We start from the raw sequence: 27,081 nt of genomic DNA on the forward strand, positions 1-27,081 counted from the left end.
TGAAACGTTTGGATTAAAATTCAGTAAAAATCTCCAAAGATGTTAAATTAAACAAAATCATAGAAGGGTTATGAACATAAGATTTTATTTAATTTTTGTAGATTTCTATGTGATTTTGGAGGATTTTTCATTAAAACAATTTTGCCTCACTAAGCGATTAGTGGGGCAAATTTTTTTTAAGAATCCACCTTAGGTTTGAGCCATTAAGATTATGAGTCTATCTCAAATCTTTCTCATGGAGGGGAACTTTGACAGTAAATAACACTTATACCGAAAATTTTAAAAACACGTTTTCTCATTCGCTTGCTTCAAAAATTTTGGGGGATTTTGGTAGGTTCATAAATCCTAACAGATAAACAAATAATGCTAATCTACAAAAGGGGTTAATTTGTTGATCATCATTGGGGAAATACAGCAATTTTTTTTCTTATCCCTTTAAGAAGGACCTTTGTTGCTTAAAAAGCTTAAATGATGAATTTTTAAAATTATAACTAGAATTTTTTAGGGCAGGGATACAGGGAAATGTAAATGATAGATAAAATAATCTTCACAAAAATATCACTCCCAAGCATTTTCAAGATATAGACATAAAATTTTTTATGTAAATTTTTCTTTCATTGACATTTCCCTGTATCCTTTGTAATAATAATTATTTTTCAATTGATTTTCCTTTTTTTGAGTTTGACTGCATTTTTTAAAACATAATCTTTAAATGCACCTTTTTTAATGCTAAGTGTAGCTTCAAAATTGTTTAGACATAAAAACGATTTTCATCCAATAATAGCGAAGCCTTTAATAAATTGAATAGACAACTCAAAACATTTGATTCTAATAAATGAGGTAAATTAAAGATAAAAACAACGAATTATGACTTTATTTATAATCATATTGGCTTTTAACAACACTATTTACTTCGCACCACGACTCTAAGGAAACAAGGGGGAAGTAAAAGAAAATAGCCTAAAACCAGTCCACATGGCCTTTATAATTGATCACAGAAAAGCATAATCTTTACAGACCCAACATTTCCGAGATCTTTAGCTTCTGACAGAAAAAAACTTTATCACTTTTTATATTTTTTACTAGGAGCTACGCCCCTTGGGAACTCTAGGTGGGAGGGGTTTTATACTTTTTTTTCTAGGGGAGATTTCTCTAAAGGGAGTTGTGGTACCCTCCCGCCTTAAAGGAGAATCATATAGCTGCGATGGTCAGAGGGATCCTTCGGTACACACAGCCAGATATCCTATTACGTTTATATAATACACAATCAAAGAAAGAATAATGAGATTGGGGATTAATACAGAAAGACAAACAAAACTTGTGAAGAAGCTTCGCGACTAAAAAACTGCCAGAAAATTTATAAAAATAATCGTCTAGAATTTCTTGTTTAAAATTTTTCTACTTATTTAATCCGATAAAACGTTGCTTAAGCCTTTCTTAGGTGCATAGCGTCTCTGTAAGTCGATTAAGGGCTATTTTTCTCCATAGGAAGTCCTAGTGAGTATTAGTTTTGTCTTAAATTGAACTATCCCAGTATCCTTCATAATTTTAATAATAAATGAGCAAAAACTACTTGTTAATTCTCGGGGTTAGGTTAGGTTAATTTGTCCCATAATTATAATGTGGGTCAGAATTTTACTGAACTTCTTGTTCAAAGCGAAGCTTTTTTTCTGTACTTATGGTCTGTTCGTCTATTTATTAGTACTAACAGAACAGCAGAGAAAAGTAAGTCGTTCTGAAATACAGGGAAAAAACAAGGGAAGATCAGAAAATTTTTCCCTAGGGGGGAGGTAGGGGTTGTAGATTAATTAAATAACCATTGTCCTATTCTTTTATCATGTAAAACAAGGACGGCCCCAAGCTTTTTATTTTGGAGGGGGAAAAGAGGGATTTTTAGGTTTCAAGGAGAGAATAACCTCTTTACCACCACCCTTGGACGTCTATGATGTGAAACACAATTTAAATAACTTAATCTAACTTTTACCCCTCTGAGAATGTCTTTGTCTTCCCCATCACTTATCACACCTCAAAAAATGGGAAGTAGTGGGAAGTGTAGGCTATAAAAGAAAAGGGGATAGAAAATTGAAAAACCTTCACAGTCAGACAAACGGACAATTGAAAACTATAGAGTAGCCTCGCTGCTAGAAAAAAAACTCAATGTTATTACTATTTTATACCAAATAAATGGTTTTAAAGGGTGTGCTTGTATAAATATCCAATCAGTTTGATATCAAGCGATATTTATACAAAACCAATAGGTGTTTATTCAATGCTACTTTTAAAATCTCAAATTTAGCAATCTTAAAAATGACAATTAAAGTAATCAGCAACTCTTTCAGTTATCTAATGCAGAATTTTACAAATAAGAGCTGATTAATATAAAAATCGTCTATTTATCCAGGGAGGGAGGGGACATTGGGCCCCAAAGTATTATGATAAAGTTTTCTTCATTGGCTAAAACTTTGGGGACTTGACGTTTGATTGAGTTATTGGTTAATTAAATTAAGTGTCAATACGTTTCAATCACTAATTGTTATCTACAGAAGGGGTAATTTTGTGTACCATCATTGGGATGTACATTAAATTTTCGGCTATTGTCTAATCCCTTTAGATTCCTGCATTTATCCAATCCCGTATATTTGGTGGAAGATTTGTTTACAGTTTCGTATGAACAATATAAAATCCGCCTACTCTATTTTAAAAGCATAATTCTTTTCTTGTTGTAATGCAATTTTTTTTTTGAGTAATTTGTAAGTTACGTTTGAGTCATATATTTGGGGCTATAGCACTTACACATCCAGCAAATTTACAGTTGATGTATTTTTGGCAAAATGTTTTCTTCCTTTTTCTCATGCCATAAATACATCTGACACTGGCATTTACACATCCATACTTTTTCAATTATATGTCATAAATACATCCAACACTGGCAAATACACATCTAGATTAATTTATAGGAATATTTGTTTACAATTAATTAAATTTTGTACAGTACGTATAGGTTTTAAACTTTTTACCCTATTTTAGTTACTCTCCGCCTATTTACTTCCCTTTTTCTCAAGATGCTCCCAACAAAACATCATCGATACATTTGCGCATGTGGTCAAATTATTGCTATAGAATATACTAGCGGGTTCGACACTAGCATCATAGGGGCTTCAAAGTCCAATCCCCTCCCCTTATTGTTGTTTTGTGTGTCATTATCAGCGTAGTATATAAAACAATGTCATCGTTTTTACTTTAAGCGAAAAAGTGGGGATTTTTTAAATCTTGGGAGGTTGCGGTGTCCCTACTAAAAAAGTGTTTAACTAAACAGTACATATATGCTCGCTACTTAACAACTATATAATAATATCATAATATTTCTTTTTAAAAACGGATATTCCAAATTATAGAGTAGCTTCGCTACTAAAAAAGTGTTTAACGAAACAGTACATATATGCTCGCTACTTTACAACTATATAATAATATCATAATATTGTATTATGTATATAGTATTTATGACAAATAATTGAAAAAGTATGGATGTGTAAATGCCAGTGTCAGATGTATTTTTGACATACGTTTAAAAATGTTGGATGTATTTTTGCCAGTGTTGGATGTATTTATGGCATGAGAATCGATTTTACTGTCATTTATACAGTAAAAATTCAGTTTGTCATAAATACATCCACTGTACTGGCATAAACACATCCACTGTAAATTTGCTGGATGTGTAAATGGCAGTCCCCCATATATTTGTTTGTTACAGTGAAATTCGTAGCAGGCTAAAAATAACGATAACCCCAATTCATATACTTTACATTAACCCGTTCCCTACTAATAGAAGAACGAACTGACCAATAAATGAGATCCATGCTTGCAACCTAAATTGACGAAAATTTTTCACCTGTCATAATATCCATAATGTATATTCTAAATTCATTATTTCTCTAATTCCTCCAAGTTTGACTTACCTATAAAAAATAAGTAAATTATAAAGTGGCTATGCACTACTGCACAAGTATGATAACTTCCAATGGTAGCGTAGAAGAAATATGAAATTATAAGCTAAACAAAAGAGCATACATAGATTGATAAGCACAATGTTTTTAAACGGAAAACATCATTACTGAATAAAGAACAGGCAGAAACACACAATTAAAGAGTAGTTTTGCTACTAAATATCTAAAAGTAATCATGTACTTCAAATAACAATTTTAAGAAACTTAATATTTTTAAAAAATAAAAAAGAATACAGGGATAAGTCAATTGTAAATAAAATAATCACCAATATCCACTAACCTTTAAGTGTTCGGCCCCTTGCCGCACCTTCATCGGTCGGGGGGAGGGGAAGTGAGTGGGCGTTCAACGCCCCCCCCCCCCCCCTACTATATCAGCTTCTACTAGAGCTAGAGGGTTAGACATTTTTGTGCGTGTCCCCTGTTTGATAATAAATTTCCGACTAAAAGTGAGTCAAAGTCAATTTCGCTTCCTTCACCCTTTTATTTAACAACCTTTGTTTTAGGTCCTTTTTTACTTAAAAATTTCAGAAGGTAGTTATTATCTTATTTTTGAAGCCAGAAAAACAATATTTTCAAAAAATGTTTAACTTTATGTCAATTTTATAAGATAAATCTCAAAACATAAATTAATTGGCAGCTGCCAGCCGCAGCAGTCGGCGGTAGGCGGAAAAACAGTGGCGGATCTTTATGAAATTTTAATACTTTATGTATTCAAAAATTGCGTTCAACGAAGTAAAGAAAGGGATTAAATTATCTTCCATTTCACTTTCCCTGTAACCGTGGATAACAACAGCAATTACTGGCGGAAAAATGATATCATCCAGCATTAGATAACAGTCTGAAATTCTTTTTCTTTATTTTGTAATTTTTATTTTATATTTTTATTTTGAAAAATATCCATGTTGTAAGTAGACTATATGACAATTAAAATCATATGATCTGGAGGGTTAAGACAATTGCCGATAAATTGATGTAAATCCCCTATGATTTTTTTTACCCCATCTGTAGATTACAAGTAGTGGTTAAAACGTCTGGACACTCAACTTACTGATTAACCAATCAAAATTTAAGAGAGTATTTATGATGTGAGTTAGTGAGTCAGTGAGTGAGGAAAGGTGACATTTATATAGCTGATACGCATCTACAATCTGTACAAAAAAGTATTAATAGAAATTTCTGTAATAAAAATGTAGTTATTATCTAATTTATAGCCAACGTGTAAGGTTAACAATTCATCAAGCTGTAAAGGAATAGGTAACTGAATTTACCAGTTTGCCCTCGAAACCGATTAATATCCGCTGGATTAGAACCGATTCTCAGCCATACTGAAAAATCATGTATAGCATCTTATTATAGACAAATTTCATAAAATAAAAAAATTCATAAAAATTAAGTTTTGTTAGGCAGGGGCCTTTGGGATATTAAAACTTGTTTTAATCTTTAATTTTAATTTCCGCGTAAAGCTGCCTATAATACGATGCGATAACTAACTATTCCTCATAAAATCTGCAATACAATATCATCAAAACTACATACTTTTTATGACACATTAATGTTTAAACAAGGGTGTTTAGCTGATCCACTACTCAATTAGGTGTTCTACTAAAAGGCAAAAATTCTATTATATAAAGTAGTGAGATTTTTTTTGTCTGTAGCGAAGGATCTCGCTGACCGCTAATCCGACATGGTTTCATTTACATTTTTAGGTATATAGGTGGTATTAGGTTATTTTTATGCCATTCCATATACCTTGAATAAAGATAGAGCCGCAAGATACTTGGGGCACCGACGCCATTCTTTAAATTAAGAAACGACAAATAATCTTGCATTGTCCTATCGCTGTATCCCTGAAATTTAAGTAACATCTTCGCAAATAACATTATCTTCATATGTGTAGACTATTTCGAAATCTTGTAAACATATCCAAGGTTTTTATATTGGATTCAAAATATACGTGGATATATTAACAGTGGAAAAATTGTCGTTAATTTAGATTGTTAATATGTACATAATTTTTTAGTTAGTGCGTTCATCCAGAACGATGGAAGCCATGAGGTAAAGGGGGTGAATGTTGGATATTGTTTTTTTTTATCTTGTTTAATAACTTGTTTAATTTGACCGTCCAACTTTCAAAAAACTTACAAAAAAACAATCAAAAATTTGCCAGTTTCAATTTGTGTTTTGTTAATAATGTACATGGACGAAAAAAAGTAAGATTTTATTTAAAATTTAATTCTATTTTGTTATTTAAACTGCCCTACTTTGCATTTAATTAACCTTGTATAAACATATATCCTATTTATTCACTTTATTTGTTATCAATGTGTAACCATAGGAAATTTTAATTCTTTTTTTTATATGTAAAAATGCCTATAAAACATATATTAAGTAATAATTGACTTAAAATGCATATTTTGATAAATTTTAATTGCTATTTTTTTGTTTAGTTCCTGATGATGAGGGCAGTTTTGCCCTCGAAACGTTGAATAAATTTAAAAGTTTGATGCCTTGAGTTTTTCATTCTGAGGATTTTACATGTTGGGTCCGTTAACCATTCGTCTTACTTAGTTATTTTAGACTGTTGCGAGTTTCACTATATTAGAGAATATGAAAATCTTGTCTAATATCCAAGTAATAATATATCTATTGTTTTTCTTTAGTAGTATCATTAATGAAGGGATAGGACAATAGATGATAAATAAATCCTGCAATTTCCTTCAAAGTTCCTTGTCAAGCCAAGAACCCCCCCCCCTCCACCTAATTTTTTGTTTTTATGTTAAATGTCTTAAATAGCTCCTAAATAAAATTTTGATTTTATGTGTTTGTTTGTTTGTTTTTAAATAATTTGAGCAATATTAATACAAAAAATATGCCCTCTGCAGGTTTTAGGCTATTTTCAAGAACAAAGCCTATGCATTCCTGTTTTCATTTTATTTTTTTTGCTTTCATCGTAACTTTTGGACATTATCATCCATGTTGTTTACAATTGTTTGTATTAATATTTGCAAAAAATCCGCGCAGAGTGATTTGCGAATTCTTTTTATGCTATCTATTACATAATATTCAGGGAGGGTGGGGACATTGAACTGCAATTTTACTGGTACTCAAAGTTTTAAATTTAAGTTTTAATTTGTTAGGTTAGATTTGGGAACTTTCATTGAATTTTGATTGTTTGGTCCAAACTAGCAGTGTCCAAACTTTTCATCTAGTAATCAAAATTAATTTCGAAGCAATAATGAGATCAGATTGTTCCTATTAAGTGTTTCTTTTATTATTAATTTATCTATTTCTATATCAAAAATGTTTAATTGGTTAAGTACAAATTTTAAAATAAAATTGGTCGATTAAAAAAAGATGTAATCTAATCAAAATAATAGAAAAACGTGCGAAAACGAGAAAATAGCTGGATACAATAAAGGATAGGGAAATTAAATAAAAAAGTAAATTTCAATTTAGCTTTCTAATATGCACATAATTTATAGGTCAGTTCGTTCATCCATAGGGTAAAGGGTGTCGTTAATTTAGCCAACAGCGAGTATTGCTTTATATAAAAATCTGGTGCAACATCCAAGTAATAATATATCCATTGTTACAATCAACCTAATTTTTTTATTTTCCCTTTTTCTTTTTTTTATGGAAAATCATAAGATAATATATTCTGAAAGATAATTTACACAAATGTAACATAATTTAAATCGATTAAAATTGCTGATCACATATCCCCTTTTTTTCTGCTTGTACTTAAAACCTAATTTTAATACCATCACTTTAATAGGAATTATAGGATATAAAGACAATGGAGGTTAAACTAATTTCCACCCCTTTTTTTCATAGTATAGTAGCTTTAATAGCTTAAACTTATTGAGTAGAATATCATTTATCCACCATTAGCATCCAATCCCTTTGTCCCTGTACTTAATGGAGTTCAATTACAAATTTCTAATTTTGGATTTTTTTCAAAATGCCAAACGGGTTGGTTGAACTTTTACGCTTTTAAGAACATTTGTTCATCATTTTTGTGAATTTTTAGGCATCAATTTCATATGAAGGAATTTTCTCCTCAATATGGCTTCAAAACCGATAATATCCGCTGGATAAGAACAGATTCTTTTCCAAACTGAAAAATTATTGATCGTATTACAGACAATTTTACACAAATATTAAAGTAAAAAAACATAAAAATTATACCAATTTTGCCTGCACAGGATTTCGGCCCCTCGGCGCTAGCAAAACTGGCCCAATCTTATTTTTTCTCTTCATTTTTATATTCGCGGAAAGCTGTCTATAATACAATGCGATAAACAACTATTTTTCTCCTCTGTACGTACATGAATACTGAAGAATGATATTAATACAGATAGGTTTAAACCCTTCTGTGTTGCCCCTTCAATTTTTAATTAAGTTTTTTGGACTATGAAACATAATAAAAGACATGGCTTTTCTTTCTGTCAAAGACTAGATTGTTTCCATTAAAAAAGATACATTTACTGTTCCTTTTAGTTATATAAAATGTGTTCAGCGTATATGCTGCACTATTAAAGAACTTAATTGCCCTTCTTTTAAAAATGATTAAGCCTACGCTACTAATACACATAATTGTCCCTGTTTTTGCAATGTACTGTATTTTCTTTGCCAATTAAAAAAATCATTTAAGTATGTTTCACTACGTTACTTGGTAGTGGGCAATTGGTTACTATTTTTGTACAACTCAAAATATTGTTATGGAAGCAATTTTGACCAATGTTAATTAAAACAAATATATTTTTCTCTGTGCAAAATAAACAATTCAATCTATAGTAACAAAGTACAAAATAAAACCATTTGTAACATAATAAGTATTAATCGGATGCTGTAATTATCAGCTTTTCAGTACAATATTTTACAAACTTACTGTGCGTATCTTTGTATAACACAGTACATAATATATAACCATTTTGCCTATAATCAACCTATCAGTAATTATCAGCTTTTTTTGGTAAAATGTTATACATACTTACTGTAAGTATCTTTGTACAATAGAGTACATAAAATTAAACTATTTTCTTTATAACCAATCTATCAGTAATTATCAGCTTTTTTTGCCAGAAGTTGATTATTGGATGCAAGGACTTTTTTACATACAGGGATAAGTAAATGGAATATAAATTCGATCTTTCCAAAATCTTTAAGAATAGTTTTATGCTTGGTGTATAAGCTAAATATAAAACTCGTGTAATGAAACTCGTTATTTTGCAACTTTTACTTACTATTTCTTGAGATGAACCTTGAACAATTTTGTAGTTGGACCTTAATTATGTGAAAAATTGGATAATTAGTTAAGAAATCAGGGATAGGATAATGGACATGAAGTTAACCTTCTCAACTAAAAAAATCTAGTGATAAATTCACTGAGTGAAAAAGTCTTTGATACTTCTTAGTTATTTATTGAAATATATTTCGGTGGATATTAAGGAAAAGAAAAAAAGAAAGAAGAAAAGTGCTAATCAATTTTAATCGCTGTGAATTATACATTGTTTGTGTGTGTGGTATAAATCTTTAAAATCCATTGGACTGTAAATTTACTGGTACCCAAAGTTTAAAACTTCTTTCTTTTATTACTGGCTCAGAAACTTGTTGTACTATTTTAAAACTAGTAGTATGGGATAAGTTTGTTTATCGTTATTGAGAATAACACCATTGTCTTATCCCTTAAAATCCCTGCTAAAATCAATGTTTTATAGAAAGTTTTAAGTTAGTTGTTGTCTAATCAAGAATTAGCAAAATTTTTAAAGCAACGAATGAAATAACGTGACTATAAAACTTTGGGTTCCAAACAGTATAATTTAAAATACAATGTCCACTTCCTCTCGGAATTTAAATCTTCTTAGTCCAAAGATGTGAAACAGAATAGCCTAGTTCACAAAAGATATAGGCCGACCTCTGGAAATCTTTGGTCGACTTAAAGAAGCTTGAGGTTGACCGATTTTATAAAGGCATTAGTTAGTTGTACTTGTTTAGGTTGACCTACAGAATAAATCGGTCGACCTCTAAAAGTTGTTTGTGAACTTGGCCAATGATTCGTCCAACAATAGCGAAACTTTCAAGAAAAAATTGAAAAAGTAGCAAAGTAGTTCTGTTAGTTGGAGTGTAGAAGAAAAGAGTTAGACTATAGACTGTGTAGATTGTATTGCTTAAAAGAATGGCGGACGTGTGCAATAATGCAATAGCTGTGCTGCTAAAAAATTATATCTTTATCCAAAATTTGATTTTATCTCATTGTGTGGCAAATTATTTTCGTCTGAAAGGTTATTGCGGCAACGTAGATAGTACTGGAAAGTAGAAAACAAGGATGGAGCTTTACAAAATATGTCCTAAAATATGTGCCGTCATAAAAATGAGGGATGGGAAAGGAAACCCCCTTAAAAAAGAGATTGATCTATTGACGTCACAGGGCTCATCTTTTAGGACACTTTGTAGAGCTTCAACAATATCCATAGACGCGAGGCTCAACAGATCACACAGTCGGACAAACGACGTATTTGCGGTTTTAGACTTGACCAAAGCTTTGCTTATAGCACTGTAGTGCACTATCGTACTATGAATCATCAATTAAAAAATCAAAGTGAAAGTAATCGTCTTAGGAATCATTATGCATAGTTTGAAAACGACATGACGTTAAACATTCGTTACGGACATACTGACGGACTGACCGACCCTAAACAAAGATAAGCTTTGCTTTTAAAAAGAGGAAGAAGCTTTCTTTCTAGAAAATTATGTTTCTTTAAAAATTGTCAAAACAATACATATGAATACAGGGTTATGCCAATGGGTTATAAATAAATATCCACCCAATCAAAATGCTCCTCTAGTGTATTTTGAAACCTTAAAAAACACTATTTAGAGAAAAAAATTAAATCCATATTTTTTCACAATTTTTAATTTTATTAAACATTTATGGCACTAGACAAATTTAATATCTGAATCTATTTAAATTATGTAATGTTTTGGTTTATAATTACTCTACCGCAGAAACTCTTTTTGTTTTACATGCACATTAAGATATATAAGTTTTCCGGAATTTTAATGTTAGGGGGAGATTTGAAATCTGCATCAAATTTTAAGGATTTTTTTTATAAAATTCGTTTTTTGTATAACTCTTTATCTAAAAGCGGAAATGCATTTTAAGTTAATTAATTTTGACCAATAGGATAGGTGGATTTTAAACTACCTGCGCTCTAATTGGTTGAATGATGTACGCCATTCAATCAGAGCGCAGATTTTTTAAATCCACCAATCACAGATGCCAAAATTAATTAACTTAAATTGCATTTCCGCTTTTAGATAAAGAATTATAGAAAAAACGAATTTTATAAAAAATCCTCAAAATTTGATGCAGATTTCAAATCTCCCCCTAACTTTAAAATTCCGGAAAACTTATATATCTTAATGCACATTGAGTACACAGCTGGTAAATACTAAAACAGAGCTTTCTAAAATCTGGATATATTTATATAAGGTCTGGGACAGTTTATATTATCCATCCATTTTAATCTTGTCTTGTTTGTAAGTAAGATGATTTCCCCTCAAAGAGCCTAGCGAACACAGAACCCCACTCCTTAGTTTTAAAATAAATTTAAAAACCAAATGGGGAGGAGGTAATTGTTTTCTTATGCCTAATCCCCGCGAGGGGCTGTAACCCTTAGACATCTAACTGCGGTTTTCTAACACTGCACGGATATCATGTATCAAATATGACCTAACCTAATATAAACAGCAAAAATACCCACCTTTCTTTTACAATTTATTCAGAAAGGGGGTTGGGAGTATTTATGTACCACAAACAGCCGTTACATCCATAAAGTGTAATTTCGGGTAATCTTATACAAATATTGTATGATTTGAATTGATTTTAATTGTTGAATATATGTCCGTGTTTGTGTACTATGAGTATGAAGAGTTGCCCTGAAACCAAATTTGTTGATGCCTTGAAAAGGTCAACTTCCCTCTATAGAAGAGTTTCTAAAACAGCAAAAAACCTGGATTAATGCACCAATGTCTCAGCTGATATATCAATGGAAGATTTAATTTCTATGATAATTTATCAAAAGTCAGGGAGGACTTTACTTTTAATACACTAGTCGCAGAAGTTTAAAATAACATTTGCTTATTTGTTGGCTTAACAATTTTGGGGAATTTTATTGAATTTGATTTTTCGGTTAGTTAAGGAATGTTAAAACTGTACAACTACTAAATATAATCTATAGAATGAGTAATTTTGTGGATCATCATTGGTAATGTCTTATCCCTTTAGATTCCTAAAAGTACGATTCAATATATATTCAAGTGAGGGAAGGGACATACGACTGTAAATTATACTGGTATGTATCAAAATTTTTCTTATTAGTTACCTTAAAAAAGTTGGATACTTCATTAATTATTTTGTACAAAATGTCCAAACTTTCCCAACAATAATTTCAATCTAAAGAAATGGCAATTTTGTTTTTATTCATTGGATATTAATTCATCGTCAGTTGTCATATCCCTTCAGAAATTTTGTGACTTACAAAAGAATTTAGAGGGTAAAAATATTTAACTTTTAATGCAATATTCCCCCCTAAATAAACCACATGGGTATTTAAACCCTTTATCAGTTGTCTAATAATGAAAAATCTAGTATTACATCAAGAGTTGAAAAAAGAAAGCCCTTAGTAAAAACAAGATTTGCTTAAAATAAAAATTAGCAATGTAAGGTCGGCAAAATGTAATGGCATTAAAATTGTCTATAGATAGTTTAAAAGTGGACAGCACATAAAGCAGAAAAGATTTCTAGCCGTCCATTAAGATTTCTCTAACCACTGAACCAATTGAGATTTTAAATTCCCATAGGTCTCGAGATGGTTTTAGGCTATTTCAAAGACCCATGTAAGGCTTCCTGAAGATAGGCAACCTATTCGAAATCGGTTAGCCAGATTTTTAAAGATAAACGAAAAAACCTAAAGTCTGCTTCCCTAGCATCTAAAGACTCCGTATTTGAAAAAATAGCCTTGAAAATTAAATGACTGAAAACAATCCTGTAATCTATGTAAAGAATCCCTAAAAACAGTTCAGTGGTTAGATATAACGGAAAACAATAAAAACCTACTGCTTTATACAAAAATGGCATATAAAATCGACATAAATTGATAAAAAATTAAATAAACTAAGTACATTCCAGCTAATTGGGTGAAAATTCGATGTAATCTTCTTAAAAAACCCATCTCCATTAATTTTTAATCCAATTATAACTTGCTGCTGACATAAAAAGGTCATCGCACGTTTAGAAGTACTGTCACAATTCGATTATATAATTAGAAACTAGATACAGTTAGTCCAATAGTAGCAAAGATAGAAAGAGAGAGAGAGAGAGAAAGAGACAGAGAGAAAGAGAGAGAGAGACAGATAGATAGATAGATAGATAGATAGATAGATAGAGAGAGAGAGAGAGAGAGATAGAGAGAGAGAGAGAGAGAGAGAGAGAGAGAGAGAGAGAGAGAGAGAGAGAAAGAAAGATATAAATAGATGGGAAGATTTAAAGTTAACAGGACGCATCAGTTTCAGGGTACTTCTGGTGCCTAGTGTATACCTGTCAAAGGCATGTCTGCAATCATTTACCTGGATCTTTAATAGTACCTGTGGCCAAAACATGATTTCACTAAAAGTTGCATGTTTGTGCCATTTGAAAACAAACCAGAAAATGTTGTACCTTTCACAATTAAAATTAGCGACAAAACGTTAGAAAAAACTTGAATATTTAAAAATGGACATACCTACGAACAAACATATAATATAGAACAGCTTTTCTATCTATTAAAATTTAAGACCAGTGAAAATTTGAATAAAAAAGTAGAAAATCGAGTCAGGAATTTAAATAAAAGCGATTAGGGTAATTTATTACCATATTAAATGTCCAGAAGTTTTTATATCAAACTTTATAAAAGACAAACTTTGAAGAAATTTGTAGATTCAAAAATCACATAAAAAGCAAATTGAAAAATGAAAAATTGTACTTTTTTCTACTTCATTGAATCGGAAATAAGCGGAAAAATCGTCCAAATTACCAGAAATAAATCTTTTAAAAAACATTTAAGTTTTTTGTTGCTGTCAATTTCTGTAAATAAATTAAAGAATAGATAGAGAGAGAAAGAAAAAAAGTTTTATGATAACGTTTTCTTATTAGTTGTCTTAACTTCTTTGGGGAATTTTTAAAAAATTCCTATTGATATACATCTATTTATCGGCCATTGTCTAATTCCTTTAAATCCCTGAAAAATAGACAGACAAGTATTAAGTTGATATAACAATTTTTCATAATAATAGTAATCTTTAGTATTGTAATAGCCTATCTTAATAATCTATTGTTTTATTTAGTTTAAATGCCAGAAGAATGAAGTCAAAAAATAATAATTTCATCCTTGTCAATAGAATTTCAAATCAAAAGGATTGCCAGTCTTGATCTGATAAGAACCAGAGATAAATGGAAAGGTCAATGAAAATATATTAATTTACCCTCTTCCTAACAGTCACTTGACATATTTAAGGTTGAACTTTACACTTTATCTTCCATAAACCTTTCCATGTTTTCCGAAAAGAAGCTTATTAAGATTGAATTGTGAGAAGATCAACATATATTTCATTGACCAATCCCTACTATCCCTGCAATTTAATTTCCAATTAAGAAACAAGAATCGCATCTTTTTATCCATGGACACAGGTATGGTTAGTAGGAGATAAATTTATTTTCTACCCTAATAACACTGTATAAACTTATAGTCTCAGGCATCTTTTAATTACAAGAAGGTTAAATTGAAAATTTAATTAATCTTTTTTAAACTTATCCCCTCATTCCTGCATACGTTTATCTATTTAATGTGTTTCATCACGCCTAAGATTTTAATGAAAATTATATAAATGTACATTGTACTTTATAACTATACTATCGGCTTCACCTCTAGCCTCTAGGGGCTGTGCCCCAAGAGGTGATCAAAAAAATTAAGGCAAAATTCATAAAAGGACCAAGGAAATCTTCAGCAAAAAAAAGGAACTAGGAAATCTTCAGCAAAAAAATGGGTAGGGATTGTTTTGTTTTTGGGGGGGTTGGGGGTGTCCCAATAGCCTAAAACCACAACAGAACCAGTAGTTATATTCCCTGAAGAGTAGAATCCGATCGGTTCAGTGGTTACCGAGATCTTAAGCTTCAGACGGACGGACAGACATCATTCTACTTTGTTTCATAGATAATTAGTTATTTGTTTTCCTCCTATTAAATGTCCCTGGAAAAAGGTCAATTTTAGAAATTATAGCCTAAAGCCATATAGGTGGGCTTTACCAATAGTTAGGGTTTCTCTTATTTTATAGTAAAAAAAACAACTATACAGTTTACTTTGTCCGTATGTCTTCTACCCATTTCTTTTTCATCAATTTTAATTTCGCCTTGTTGTCCTGCAGGTGGTAAAGGTAAGCAGAAGGCAAGGGGAAGGCTAAGATGAGTTAGGAAAAGGGAGGGGGAAGGCAAGAATAAGTGAAGGAAAAGAGAAGGGAATGGCAAAAAAAAACCAAGGAAAAGGGAAGGGGAGGCCAAGGAAAAAACAGAAGACATGTAGGGGGAATGTCAGGTTAAGGCAAGGAAAAGGCCAGGTTAAGGGAAGGCAAAGGGAAAGAAACAGAAAAGTAAGAGAAAGGGAAGAGAAAGGGAAGGGAAAGGCAAGAGAAAGGTTATGGTAAGGCAATGGAAAAGGCAAAGGGAAAGCAAGAGGAAAGAAAGGGAAAGATAAGGGAAGAGTAGGGTAAGGGAAGGGAAAGCCATTATAGTAGAAATTCTGGCCTTGTTTTCAAAATATTGAATTTTGTCATTAGCTTCGTTTTTTATGAACATATGAACCCTTGTTTATATTTTAAATAGATGCTTTTAAGCTCACATTATTTATATTAAGAAATACTAAATTAAGATTTGATGAATCGATAAAGGTCAAAATTTTTTAAAAAGCGGGGAGACTCAAAAGTCAAAGTTTTAAATTATTTTAAATACAAATTTTTAAGATAAAAAATTGCAATAAATTTTATTTTCTCAGAACTTTTGTTTTGATTTTTAATAAAATCATACTATTCTTTATACATGAAATACTTCTTATCATAATTGGTAAATAAATATAGGCTAGTTTATTTAAGGTTTACAAGAGCTGGATCTTTAAATCATTTCAATGATGCGCTAAATCTTCCTTGAAATGATTTAAAGATCCAGCTAAGGTTTATTTGTTTGTCTGTTAAGATCTCGCTAACCACTGAACCGATTGAGTTTAGTTAGATTCGAATTTTGAATCACCAACTCTGTTAATAAGAACAGTAGGACCTAATATAAATATGTATACATATGGTCAATTAGGGATAAAACGATAGGTCAATGACATATAAGATAATCTAAATACTCGTAGCGCATCCCCTTGTCGCCAGGGATGTGATAAGTTCGAATCTCGGTTCGACACCGCGTCATAAGTAAAGATGTTATAAATGGTTCCTAATGTTCCTATGTCAGGTGCGCGATATAAATAGTTAGAGTAGGGAGAATGCCTTGGCCCATGAACTGGCGCAACCCATTACCATGCACAGTTAAGACTTTCAGGCAAAGATCGTGTAATCAAAGGGTTGGTTATCTATTATTACTTAACCTTAGAGTATTGTAACCCATTGCAAGCGGTTGATGCCATTGGGTTGTCTAGATGATCACTTGAAATCGTTGGAGAATCCCACCCCTATTAGGTAGTAAAAGGTAATAATCCCTATCCCCCAACACCCAATAATCATCAAGAATTTTTAACTTGCAGGAGGGTTAATTTTGCATCAATTGTCCTATCCCTGTATACCTACTGCTACTTAAAACTTTCATCGCCCTGGGTCAATCTTATTGACTTTTCCCAAATAACTCGCTATCCTCCCAAAAAGATATTTTCGCATAACCACTATTTTAGAAATAGCCAATCATAAAGTTGGCTATAATTGGAAATTTCTTTTGTATTAAACCCTATAACTAAATTATATGTAAAACAATTCTGTCTGAAGCTAAGATTTCATGATAACTACTGAAACGATTAAGGTTTCAATTTTAGGCTATTATAACTTTTAGATTTAAGTCTTGGGATGGTGTAGGGTTATTTTTACTTTTAAATTCTAGAAATGCAGCCAAAGTGTTGAAAATTAATAAATTTGACAAATGTAATCTATCGTTATGTCGAAATTACGTCATTTTTGATCCCTTTTTTATTGACATATAGTCGCATAAATAATTGTTATTAAGATAATTGTTTGTCGTAAAGATGTCAGCCATGACTACTATAATTTTACAAATAGTCGACCTGAATAATAGTTATTAGAATAATGGAATGTTGATAATATGTCAACGATTACCACTTTTATTGTCGACTAAAGTAAAAGTTCATGATGACAGCCACGAAAACTCTATTATAGACGATTTAAATCACATTAGCACAAAATTTCAGTATTTTAATTGACATGTTAGTCGACATACCACTTGCAATTGTATCTATGTCATCTTACATATAACAAGTTCAACACGGAAGGGTATACATATATTTGAAAGGGAAATTGTAATGAATAATAAGTGATTGGAAGGGTTGATCATTAATCAACCATAGAGATACATTGCGATGACAAACATTTGACATTAAACATTTGTACATCAAGCATTAAAAAGGTCATACCTAACACTTGAAATGTCGTATCGTATTTAGAAATCTAAATACTAAAAACCTATAGCTACATTGAAACGTCTATTTAGCCTTAACTCTCTTGAAAAACATACCTGAAATTATTTCAAAATTTATTAAATTTCATAATAAGATTATATTATATTATATTGATAAATGCATACCAGGGTAATACGATAATAAAAAGAAACTGTAATTTTTAACAGAAAAGTTAGGGGCAAAACAGATTGTCATATGACTAATACAGTGACTAAATATTTGAATAGGGATATGCCTTGGCCTATACACAGGTATTACATTCTTAGTTAGGACACCCAGAGAAAGAACGTAGCTTTTCTATTACCCTAATGGAGATAATGTATGGAAAATTGAATACTAAGTTTGATCATCAAAATTGCAACCATCCCAACTAAGGATATTATTAATGAGGAGCCTTAAAGTCCAAACCTTAAAACATATGCATTTATGACTTACCCTTTCAGAGGTTATAATCTATGAATAAACAGGTAACCGGTAATCGCTGAACCGATATGTATCTTCTTTGTAGTTAAGATTCTTTTAAGATTGGGGAAGTTTTATAACTATCTTGGTATGGTACATCCACTCTCCAAATAGAAATAACCCCTACAGATTAAATTTCCAGTTTTTAAAACAAAAAATCGACTAAAACTTTTAAGGATCGATCTCAGGGATACAGGGAAAAACAAGTTTTAAAGCACCTACCCCACCTATCCTTAGAAATTGGTGTTTTTATAAAACTAAATATTTTTTTATTTTTATCAAGCATAGGTCATCTGATTTTAATCATGTTAAATTATACAATAAATTCAAGTTTTTTCAAATGATTATTTAGCTTTAAAATTAGGTGTTATATTTATTGAATATTAATATAGGATAATTTTGAGAATATTATTTTGTGTTCTATTCTTCACCATAAACTTTAAGCAACCAATTGGAGAATGAGTTCTTAAGTTTTGGGGGAAGATTCATTTGCAGGAAAAAGAAAAAATTTTAGCATCATTGTGTGGCCATTACTGAAAGGAATGTGGCCAATTGTATTTCTACATACTTCTATTGTTAAGTAAGTATAAATAAATTGAGAGTATGACTCAATTTTTGCTAATTCAAAAATGGCTTTTAGTTACAGCGTGTTTTATCTTTCGTTATTGAAGAGTTATACTCGAGTTTTACAAACTTAAATCAATAAGATAAAATAATAAAATCTACCAATGGATGTAAAATATACGTGGATATTATGACGGGGGGAAAATTGTCGTCAATGTAGCTTACTATCATGGACATTTCGTTAATCCAGTTGGAGGGGATAGGGTAAAGATGGTGGAGAGGCGATTCATTATTTAGGCCGCCACAAGTTTCACTTTATTAGAGAACATGGTGTAAGATACAAGCAATAATTTGTACATTAACCTATCAGAGTACGGGTAGACTGTACATAAATACTCTGAAATTAAGCAATATAGTGTAAGAATGTTTTTTAAAATACAATGTAAGTCAAATTAATAGATAGCTAGTTTTGAGATCCTCTTATGTATTGAAAGAGATAAAGTATATGGGATAGGCCTTTATATCTATCTATCTATTATATGATTATGTTTATGAAAAACTGTTTAATTTTATAAATAAGGCTGATTTATTGTTAGTAATTGAAAGCATATAAACACTTTATTGGTCAATAAACGTATGTTCTTTAAAGCTAATGTTACCTTACTCAAATCGATATATTATTACTCGGATTTTGCTCGAAGCTTGCTAAAATAACTATAACCCCATTCCAACTCCTTTGGCCCATTACCTCTATTCCTACTGAATGAACGAACTTACCAATAAATGAGGTCCATATTACCAAGCTAATTTGACGACAATTTACCCTGTCAAAATATCCTCGTATATCCTATATCCAACTCCGTATGGCTGTCTATCTTCTTTAAATATTTTATTTTATAGTTTTTATTATTTGCAGTTGCTTTTAAATTTTAGGTTGAAGTTTCAAAACCTGACCAAATAAATGTAATATTATTATGTAAGCATAACTAAATTTTACTGCAAGCCATGAACACCTCATATGTATGGTCCATGAAAATTCATTTCCGCTGGTCATGAAATTTTTGTACCAGCTATTATCTTAACATTTACTACTTATAATACTCCAATTAGAATTTACGCTAGGTATTTATTTTAAATCATGAAGAGTATGTGAAAGTTTTAAATCTACTTCCTTTGCTTACACATATTCTTTGATTTCACAAAATCATTATATAATCTTTGTTTTATGTTTAAGGAAAACTTATTAAACTTAAGAAAAATTCTATAGACTTTTCATGTTAAAAGTCTGTATAAGATAAGAATATAATAGAAGATGTATCATAATGTCTATCTATTTATCATTTTCTATGAATTTCTACAAAAATAAGTACATAACATATGTTCTAAGCAAAATTTTTCTATGTAAAGCTATCAACATAAGTTTTTCCTCTTGTTTGCCCATTCTTAACAATTGTGAACGCTCATTTTGTATCCTTAAACATAATAACACACAATCAGCAGTAAAGGGTTAAATAAGTTGGCGGTTTTCTAGTCGAGGGCAGAACTTTCCCCTTCCGTATTTAAAATTAGTTAATTGTGTGGTATATATTAGATTTAGGTTAGGTTATACTGTTTACAGGGTAGCCCTGCACGGTAGAGCACCGCAGGCAAAGCTTTGACAGGTTAAATCCCCCATCAAGGATTAGCCAACACTAACTATCTTTCAATTTTAGTTATGAAGGGAGGCAGGCATTTTTTTCTGTGGTCGATTTCTCCAGTGAGAAGCAACACTCAATAAAGGGAAATCATTTCGGTTCAGCGGTTAGCGAATTCCTTTGGTATACACATATAAACACACAGACATCATGTTGTTTTTATATAAATAATACATGTCCCTATATCCCTTTTATGAACACTCCCAATACATAAATACCTAATATGCCATAAATATCTAAACAAACATATATCTATCTATAGACTACAACAAATACACTTTTACTTTTTTTAACAAAATAATATTAATTTTAATTTGCAGTACGGCTTCGAAACCGATAATCCGCTGAATAAAAACCGGTTTTCAGTCATGCTTAAAAATCATACATAGCATCGTATCACAGAAAATTTTCCACGAATATCAAAATAAAAATCATATCAGTTACATGGATACGCCAAAGAAAGATAAATTGATATTTCAAATAAAGTCAATCTATGTGCATGGTTTACATGTTTGTTGGCATAGACGTCAAAGGAAAGGGGTTTAAACTTTGAAACCCCTCATTTAACCCCCTCAAAATAAAAAGCTTAAACGTATCTGCCTGTTGCTTATTCGTCAATGACCTATACCTTTATTCCCTGTTGGTGAAATTTGCAGTATTAAAGAAGAACAATACAATAATAATTATTAAAATTTAAAAGATTATTTAAAATTTTTGTACAGCATAACACATAGTGTACATGTTATAACTTATGAGGGGAAAGAACAAGAGACGATAAATTAATCTTCTTAAATGTGAAACTTAATATATTGTGGTAATACGACACCCATACGGACAGGCCGAATACAGAGTTGCTTCGCTGTGACTTATGATAACAAACCCACCGCACTAATCCTATTATATCACTATCCATCTCATGACCGCTGTTAACCCCGCACCCGGCGGTCAAACTAAGCCTGCCTAAATGTGGGGAGGGGACTTGAACATGCAACTATCACGAGTCCATCAGGCACTTATATAATCGGGAGGCACTGCCTCCCCTTTTACCACCGCTGCCCCCACAGCCTGTCTACCGTCGGGCGCTAAGCCCTAGCGCCCCACACCCCCTTCAAACCTAACTATTGTCATATCTTTGTTGTATATATATAGTAAACATAACTTGTAAATATTATTCAGTTTAAATATATAATTCTGTATGATTGAATCCTGCTTGTTTGTTTGGTAGAATACTTAAAGGCTAGGGCCCGTTGAATCCGAACTCGTTACCCCGTGGGCCGAGTACGCTCGGCTTACCAGAACTTGGTGTCAGCGTGTTTCAATCGAGCCTTACAGAAACTAGCCTATTCTACCTCTGATTGGACCCTTTGGCAAGTAAGGGGACAATCAGCCGCCAACTGACCCGTGAGACGGCCTTTTTAGGTCGAATTTCCATCAATTTGAACGCAATATGTGGGCCTCTGGCCTACGGCAAGCAGATTTAGCCTGCTAAAAGCGCCAGTTAAGACGCTTTTTCCGTGTCGTGTAGGAGTAGCGCTAGGTGCGCAGCCACGGCAACCGGATAATTTAGCTCAGACGGCTACAAAACTGAGTCTAAATTGGCAAGTGTAGCTGGGACAAGCCCCAGGACACCCAGGCCAAACCTACGAGACAGACAGCTGTGTGCTGGTCTCCCTAAGAAGGCAATGTGTGGCTGCGAAGCTTCAGCACACAAGTAAGCCCTACCACTGCGACGGATAGCAGATTTTGAGCCACAGGCACGGCAGGACGGGACATTCCCTGCCGCTGCCCCCCAGGATTCGAACCCGAGGCGCTGTAGGACGGGCCATTCCCTGCCGCCATTTGTCGGGATTCGAACCAGCGGCGCTGTAGGACGGGTCATTCCCTACCGCCGTCACCCCTCTGAACCTTGCAGGACGGACATTCCCTGCTGCCAGTGCTTCCAGAATCACACCTAGAGCTCCTAGTGATAACAACACATCATTGTGTATAAAAAGTCAACCAAGTGATAAAAATAAATATAAAATTGTTGACCAAGTGATAATTAATAAGCTCTAGTGATTCGAAGCTACAGTCTAAGCCACCATGGTAAGCGATACCACCATAGCTGCGGTGCGACCACCACCAAAGTTTCTGCCAACCCCAGCCGAACGAGAGGCCCCCTTGTCTCAAGGGCAGGACCTCCACTTCCCCTGCCATATCAGGGTGAGGTTTCCTACTCCTGACCCTGCCCAGCATGTACAGGTTGATGCCATGGTTGATTCTGGCAACCGTGTACCAGGGTCTGCTGTAATTTCTGAGCACCTCATGCACGCGATGGGCGTGCAACGCATGTTGATTCCGGACAACACCCAGATCCTGACTGCTAATGAGGAAGGCCAGCCCCTCCAGGTAATTGGAAAATTAAAAGAGTTATATATGGCAGTTTCACACACTCTTATACTCCATCTATACCACGTGACTGTGGTCCGAAATCTCTCCCACCCTCTGAACTTAGGAGGGTACTTTCTCAAGGAGTTCGGAACTAGGCTCTGTTTCGACATGCAACCACCTTGCTTGTGGGCGCGTGGGGAGTTTATCCCACTCCGTGGCGTCCCCATTGACCGGGAGACAGCCGAGAGAGAGCTAAGCTATGAGGGGCCTCTGCCAGGCCCCCTGCCTGAGCAGCCGCGTGTGGTTGAGAAAGGCACACACTGGGTGGACGCTGAGCTCAACGCACACAAGGGCGCTAACCTGCTAGCCATGGGGTTGCCCCCAGTGCCCAAGGTGCCAAGGGAGAGCCTGCCAACAACGTTTCCTGAGATTGCCAGCCCTCCAGAACCAATCTTCTCCTCCGACATTTTTATCAACGGCCAGCCGTGTCCACCTGGCCCCCTCTACCTGGGACCTCCAGCCAGTCCACCAGCCAAGCCCGAGTCCAGACCCGTCAAGTCGCGGTCTGATGTACCCGGAGCCACACTCAACTCTCAGGCCCCAGCCTCTCCCGGCGCCGTGCCCGTCAAGTCGCGGCCGGACGCCCACGGAGCCAAAGCTGGACCCAGCATTTTGGCCTCTCCCAGCGCCGAGCCCGTCAAATCGTGGCCGGACGCCCCCGGAGCCAAGCCTGGCTCCGACCCGTCAGCCTCTCCAGAAGCCGAGCCCGTCAAGTCGCGGTCGGTGGGTCCCGGAGCCAAGGCTGACCCCTCACCAGCCACGTATAGGCTGAGCGCTGTCACTCCAACTGACGGTCAACCACCCCAGCTCCGCACAGCCAAGCGGGTGGTCCTGCCTGGCCGCGGGGTTATGGCAGTCCCTGTTGAGCTAGTAGGCCATCGCACCAAGGATGCCATTCAACTAGCTGCCCCAGAACAGAGGTTTGGGGAGGACCTTGTTATTCCAGAGGGCCTGTATGCCCACAGGCCTGGCTCTGCCACTGTGTTTAGAGTACTGGTGGTCAATGAGGGGGAGGTGCCCCTCTTGCTGGATGCTGGCCTCCCAGTGGCAGGGGAGCTGGTCAAACCTGACATTCTGGAGGTCTCTGATACGCCTCCCCCGCGTCTTCACTCGGTCCAAGAACCTGCTGAGCCTATAGACATGCAAGAGTTGTGGGAGGCCTTGGAGATGGAAGACAATGAGTTCCTACGCAAGGACCCCTTGCTCAAGAAGGAGGTCTGGACTACGTTGTCAGAGTACAGGGACGTCTTCTCCAATTCTACCCCCGGCTGCACAGATGTGGTTGAATTGCAGCTGCGCCTCAAGCCAGGGACCCAGCCGATCCGCCAGAGATTTAGGGATCTGAACCCGCGGCAAGAGGCTGAACTGGAGAAACAACTGGACACTTGGCTGCAGGAAGGAGTCATAGAGCCGTCGGACTCCGCCTGGAGCAGCCCCCTGGTGCCCATCAAGAAGAAGGACGGGAGCACCCGCTGGGCCGTCGACTACAGGGCCCTCAACAAGTGTCTGGAGCTGGACAGCTACCCCCTGCCTAGGATCCAGCAATTGGTGGAACGAGCTGGCGGGCACCGTGTCTACAGTGCTCTAGACGCGGTGGCCGCATACTACACCATCCGTGTGTCTGAAGATAGCCGGCCCTGCACCGCCTTCACCACCCCCAGGGGCTTGTATCAATGGAAAAGGATGCCCTTTGGCCTGGCTACGGCACCGTCTGTCTATTCCAGGTTTATTGCAGGGGTCCTAAACCCACTAGGCACCGCCAACCTCCAGTCATACCTTGACGACGTCCTGACCTTCCACCAGGATACCTGGGCCCACCTGGCCAGGCTCCGAGAGGTCTTGGAAGCCCACCGCAGGGGAGGGATCCGCCTCAAGCCAGCCAAGACCAAGCTGTTCCGGTCCAAGGTGGATTATCTGGGTCACACCCTCAGCCGAGAGGGGATAGCCATGCAAGAGGACTATATTGACCGCATCTTGGACTGGCCAGCCCCTAGCACCCCCAAGGATTTGCTGGCGTTGCTGGGCTTCTTTGGATACTACCGCCTGTTCATCCCAGAGTATGCAGACCTCACCTACGAGATGAATCGGCAGAAGACGGCCAAGGCCCTAACCTGGACGCCTGAGATGGAAGCCCAGCTGCTGCAACTCAAGGACAAGTTCCGACAGGCCCCCATCCGAGCGCCGCCCAGGTTTGATTTACCAGCAGTGTTCCAGCTCACCACAGATTTCAGCAGCCGCGCCATCTCTGCCATACTGAGTCAGTGCCAGGAGGGCAAGGAGAGGCTGATTGCCGCCGTGGGGCGCAAGACAACCGACCCTGAGACGCGCTACCCGTCCGGGAAGGGAGAGATGGCCGCCATTATCTATGGGATCCGAAAATTCCACGGCATCTTGTCCTACCGCAGCTTCCAGATCAACACTGATTCCTCTGCCCTGCTACAGATGAAATCACTGAACACATCCACAGGGATGGTGGCCCGCTGGCAGGAGGAGCTAGCGGCCTTAGACTTTACCGTCTGCCACAGGCCTGGCACCCAGAACACCAACGCCGACGCCCTCAGCCGCCGGGAAGATGCCAACATGCCAACGGCTAGCGCCGAAGAATTAGCAGAGCAGGCTGAGTATATCCACAACCTGGCCCAGCTAGGGGAGCCCGCAGCTAGCCGGCCTCCTGCCGCCCGACTGGATTCAGCTAGAGTATTGGAAGCCCAGACACAGGACCCCCTCCTGCTCCGTGTCCGCCAATGGGTGGCTGATGGCAAGGCCCCAACCAAGGCTGAGCTGCGAGGCAAGGAACGAGACGAGCAGCAGTACGCCAGCCGCTTCTCAGCCCTGGGGCTCGACGAGCATGGCTGCCTCACCACCACTGACCAGACTCTGACAGGAGAGAGGACAAGATACCTGCTGCCTTCGGCCCTCCAGCAGGATGCGTTCTTTCTAGCCCATGGGACCCCCATGGCTGGGCACTTTGGGATGGACGCAACTATCGCCCGCGTTGCCATGCACTTCTGGTGGCCCAACCTGGCCCGTGACGTCCGCCTGATGGTACAAACCTGCCCTGAGTGTGTCCAGAAAGTTACCAAGGAGAGGCTGAAGCAGGGGATCCACGTGCCCTCCCGCCAGGGGTATCCACAGCAAGTCCTATTCATCGACCTGGTGGGGCCACTGCCAGAGACCCCAGCTGGGAACCGCTACATCCTCACCTGCCAAGATGGATTTAGCCGGTTTGTCAGCCTCTACGCCATCCCCAACAAGCGCACCCTCACGGTGGCTGAAGCCCTGTTGCACCGCCACCTGGCCACGTTCGGATGCCCCCTGAAGATCCACTCCGACAATGGAATGGAATTTACCGGCCAGGTATTCCAGGAACTGGCCTCCCGGCTCGAGATTGGCCTGACACATCCACCACCCTACAATCCGCAGTCCAACCGAGTGGAGAGGTTTCATAGGACGCTCAACACAGGCATGCGCCTGTTCCTAGATAGAGACGATAACAACTGGGAGCCCCACCTGCCTGCCATCGCCTTTGCCTACAACACCAAGGCCTGTAGATCCACTGGTGTGACCCCGTTCCTGGCCTTCTTTGGGAGAGAGGCCAAACTTCCGGTGGACATGGTGCTACGGCTGCCAGAGACCGAATATGCTTCAGTTCCAGCCAACGTCCAAGCTCTGTTGCAGCGCTACTATGCAGTTTATGATGCCATCCAGCAGAAGGAGGAGGGAGCCATCAGGAGGAGCGCGGCAGCTTACGAAGGCACGGCCAAGTATGAGGTTGGAGACTTGGTCTGGTACCTGGCCCCTCGCCTGGTGCCAGGAAAAGCAGCCAAGATTACCAAGAGATGGACTGGCCCCTGGAAAGTAGTGAGGAAAGCTACCGAAGTCCATTATGTCATCAAACCTGCCTCTCCAGTAGCCAGGATCTCAGAAGTTACCGCGCATGTAGGCCGACTGCGCAAATACACTGGAGATGTGACTGCCCACCAGATCCCAGAAGACATCCAAGTGGATGTGGACGGCGACGAGGATGCCACCGAGCTGCCAGTTGGAGCGGCGGCGCCCGCAGCTAGCAACCCAGGAGAGTTCCCAGTGCACCAGCCAGCCGCAGCCGCCCCACAGCCTAGCGGCCAAGATCGTGACCCAGTGGAGGAAAAC

The 27,081-nt window shown here is 36.5% G+C and overlaps 1 protein-coding gene and 1 long non-coding RNA gene across 3 annotated transcripts in view; one reads left to right on the forward strand and one right to left on the reverse strand.

Annotated features, from left to right (window-relative positions):
* The window catches only part of LOC145331048 (uncharacterized), a 456,415-nt gene that overhangs the window by 171,424 nt on the left and 257,910 nt on the right, over nucleotides 1-27,081 (reverse strand). The window lies entirely within an intron of this gene.
* Nucleotides 6,162-6,507, forward strand: LOC145332728 (uncharacterized). The gene is made up of 2 exons (XR_013884287.1): nucleotides 6,162-6,214; nucleotides 6,452-6,507. It is a non-coding gene; the product is annotated as an uncharacterized LOC145332728 (long non-coding RNA).

This window comes from Acartia tonsa, chromosome 11 (assembly GCF_053477335.1).
Source record: "Acartia tonsa isolate MP-2025a chromosome 11, ASM5347733v1, whole genome shotgun sequence".
NCBI classification, from domain to species: domain Eukaryota; kingdom Metazoa; phylum Arthropoda; class Copepoda; order Calanoida; family Acartiidae; genus Acartia; species Acartia tonsa.